Raw genomic sequence first — 4,564 nt, 5'->3', positions numbered from 1 at the left:
AAATTCCTCTCAAATGTAGTGGCATTTCAAAAACTGTACGTGACATGACTGATTAAATACAGAATTCGACCTACGAAATATTTTGTCAGTTGTTTCAGATTTATCATTGTTAAGTAATGTGTTGGCAGGTGCGGTGGCATCACATGCATAAAAGTCCGAAATAACAAACAAATTGGAAACAAGATGTGCTTCCGAAACTGAAATGAAAAGACTCGCGTGTTTTATTTATTTTTTTTATTGGAAATTTACTTTTTGGCAACGAGTAAGAAATATAATCAAAATCGAAAAAGATGCAATAGTATTTCTGGTTAATGAAATAATTGGAAAAAAGGTTTTGTAAATATATGCAGGTATAAAAATTATTCCTTTTCATAAATGGCTATAAATGTGGCTCACGGTTGGATTCGCATTGTGTCGTAAATCGAATTTGAAGTCAAAATTCTTTTCTTTTTCAAATGACTTCTTTCAAGTCTTGTGGGATTTTTAAGTAGTTCTTTTGAATAGTAAATCCTTGCTTAGTTGAAAAACATGTCAATATTGACTACATGTACAAATTATTCGATTGAAATTCTAACTGTTTGTTGTATATTTGTAATTTTTTATTTTATTTACAAATGGCTCATCTTGCTAAAGTAAGCAAACAAAACTTTTAAGGATTTGGCTCGCGATTCGATTTTCATTGTGTTGTAAATCGAGTTGGAATTCAAAATTCTTTTCTTTTTCAAATGACTTCTTTCAAGTCTTGTGTAATTTAAAAGAAGATCTTTTGAATAGTAAATCCTTGCTTAGTTGAAAAACAAGTCAATATTGACTAAAAATACAAATTCATCACTGGAAATTCTAACTGCTGGTTGTATATTTGTCTTTTTTTAATGCATTTACAAAATGTCTCATCTTGCTAAAGGAAGAAAATAAAACTTATAAAGATTTTGCTTTATAAAATTAAGAGTTACTATAAATAATGTTTTTAAAATCTTGAAATTAAAGGATATTGTTTTTAAAAGTGAATATAAGGATGAGACGTTTGGTGGAAATACTATTTTCCATAATAAATAATAGAAAGGCAGAAGGAAAAAGGTTTGAATAGAAAAGTCATGCTACTGTGAAAGAAAATGAAAGAATTGCTATGATAAAGAAATAATTTCAGAGGGGAAAAAAAAAGTCATTCAATTTTGAAAAGTGTTTACTAGCTATATCCCTTTCGAGAAGAGAAGGGATATAGCTTGTCGCTGAGACGGCAGTCTCTTTCGCGAGTGTCTGTCCAGGGCCAGAGGGTGTTTTTCTATTGAGCCTAAATCCATGAAATTACCGAAATATCAACGCGTTGTTTAATAATGTTCTGTAATATATTATAGTTTCACTACCACTACTATCCGAATCTGTTTCAAAATCAATATCTGAAATATTTAACATCATTTCTGCTATTTCAAGCTTAGTTAGACATTTTCAACGCTTCGACATTCTATAGGTAAAAAATATAAAAAAATCACGTTTACAATATCTAATTATCCACTAAAAATTCGACTACAAACCGAAATATTCAACTCTGTAACGAAAATAAAACTTCCCTGCTTAATATAAACAAATGCCACGTCCGAATTTAAAGCATAAAGCATGTGATCTGTCATAAAGCATGTCATTCGAAAACATTCCTTTCCCCTTATGTTTATATAATTAAAAAACAGCGTGTATGTGAGTCATGCTACTCTCATTTTGAGTAGAAGGTCAAATCTACATGTATCTGAAACCATATGGAATACAATGCCATCTTGTGCCAAAATTTATAGTTAAAAAGTTCCGGGACAATGGCACAAATGTGTGACGGCCGGGGGTGAACAAGAAAACGCTCGACATGCCAGCTTGTCGGTCGGGAAATGAGTGCGTTTCTTGCTGGCTCCTATACGTGATAGTCGGCGCGAAAGAAATATTTAAATCCCCATGATAGAAATGCTTGCCATAAAATTTTCAGGGGTATGCATTTCATTTCACTTCTACTACTTTCCAATCTATTAATCGAAGTGGGTTTGTGCTTAGAAAGAGGTCCTTTCAACAGGCATATGTACAGTTGACAATTCTCTTTTAATCTAGTATCAGTCCCAGTTTCTTCCAGAATGCAATGACCATTTGGAAGCAATACCTGTAGTTTTATAATGATGAAGTTTCCGTCCGTTCAAAGTTACTGGATAAAGAAATGAAATCTTTTGTAAATACCGTATTTAAAACTTGTTGTCTTGATTTATGTTGAGTTAATTTCAAACTTTTCTTCTTGTTATTGTTTTTAATTTCCCAATGTAAGGGAACTCTGTTATAGCTTTTAAAAACTTTTTTTGCATTGATAGAATTAATTTTGAACATATTTTTCTCTTCATTTTCGATTGTAAAGAGGCATAGATTTTACTGCAGTCATTTAAGTTAACCCATACATCATCGATTATCAGAATGTATTTTCATTTATCACCTGCTAAGTGGTTTGCTACAAACTGCTTTACGTTAAACCGATCTTGATTCCGAGTATTTCATTGCTCAAGATCAGAAATTTTAATTTCTGAATAACTAGCCGAAATCCCATGACAATAGTTTCCTAATTGTCCCAATTTCAAGAGATGATGCAATGGAATTGTCTGGTGAAATATCTGCCAGGGTTGGAATATGTCTTATAGGCCGGGATAGCCTGATTGGTAGGACGTTTTATTCACATCCCTTGGGTTGCGAGTTCGAACCCGCCAGCCGAAGACTCTCCGTGTGTGGTGGTGGTTGGCGCACGTATAAATCTGTCGTGGTCACAAAGTCATCCATGTCGAGAGTAATACCACTGGGATGTACTGGATCAGAGGTGATTGTTCACTGTCTCAGGTCTAAATTACGATCTGTGGTTGAATGAATGAATTGCATGAATGAAGTCCGCCCAGTAAAAAGGGTTATGACATGTGAGTAGCTAAATCGTACTCTTGGCCCTAGATGGCGCAACTGCAAAACAAGAGACGTAAAAATTTCTGCTTAATTCGCCAATTTAGTAAAAGCGGGCTTGTCTATGGCAAGTACCATCAGAAACAACAACATATGTCTTATATTTGATAATTGGTTTATTATCTTTAATCTTTAAGAGATTTCTTAAAAAATATATATCGATTTCTTTCATTGAATCTGTGAGAAAAAACATAAGCATGGATTTATGACAAGTTTAAATATAAAAAAAAGAAAATACAGTACATTTTATTTCACTATAACGAAAGACATTGCATTGATGTAAATACCAGCCAGAATTAAAAAAAAAGCTTATTCTATTTTCATTTGTACACATCATGAAGTCATCGACATTGGAATGCCATAAATAATACTAATATTTTATTATATAACCAGAAAAAAAACGATTGCGCCAACAAATTGTTTTTTGCAAAAGTCCTTTAACAAAAAGCCAACTTTCAAAAACGATTCCTTGCAAAATGTTTGTTGAAATGTTTCAAGGATAACGAAAAAAAAAAAAACATTGATTTTTTTGTGTGCTAGATTAAATACTATCGAAATAAATAGTCAAACTATTTTCTAACAATAATGCTAATGATATTTACTAGCAATACTTATAGAACAAATAGTAACAACTTTCTTTCACCTCTTAGCTAATCGAATATTGGTAGAAAACCGACAAAGACGTCTAGATCAGATTACTGACTTGCCATTTTCCTTGACATCGAGCTTTGGAACATTGTTAGCTGAAAGTTTCTTCTCTAATTCACATAATGCATGCTACGACGAAAGGCATACTAATTTACGAAAGCTCCAAGAAAAAGATATTGAATAAATTTACCTTTAACGGGCGTAGTGCCTAACAAAATGAAATAATATACAAAACTTTTGTTCAGAATGCATTGACTTATGATGATGTGTTTGATCAAAAATGTTCTCAATCGATATGAGTATATTTATAAAAAAAAATATGGAAATTCATATGTATCGATATATTTCCATATTTTTTATTTTCTTACTTTAATTTTTAAATTTATAGATAAATATTTTATCGTCCCCAAAGACAATCGCCTCCTCTGTGCCTTTGCTTTACAATTATTTTATAATATTGCAGTTTATTTACATTGTAATGAAAATTGCTTACTTTCCCTTATTTATTAATTAGTAGTTTATTCGTTTTTAATGATTTTGTAATATTAAAAAGCATACAAAAAAGTAAATACATTGCGAGCATTATTTAAAAAAGTAAGTATTGCGTTTTGGGGTGAAATAAATTAATGGTGACTTGAAGCTCTAGTTCAGACTTCGCAACCTGATATTGTATTAAAAATAATTCCTCTTTATCATATTATTTTTTCCTGTATACAATAATTTATATACAAAATAATATGTCTAATGTTGTTTTAACTTGAGTGTATGCAAACAAATTTATCAAACAATAAAAAGTATTCTATATGTATTAAAATATTTTGAAAAAATCTATTTAAACTATAAAACGAGATATACAAATAAAATTGATGCTGTCAATTAACTTATTTTTTCAGTTTTAAAAAACTAGATTAAAAGTGCAATAATCCAAATTTAGTACGGGAATTTAATA

This window comes from Argiope bruennichi, chromosome 7 (genome assembly GCF_947563725.1).
Source record: "Argiope bruennichi chromosome 7, qqArgBrue1.1, whole genome shotgun sequence".
In the NCBI taxonomy this organism is placed as follows: domain Eukaryota; kingdom Metazoa; phylum Arthropoda; class Arachnida; order Araneae; family Araneidae; genus Argiope; species Argiope bruennichi.
Note: the sequence above shows the minus strand (reverse complement) of the source record.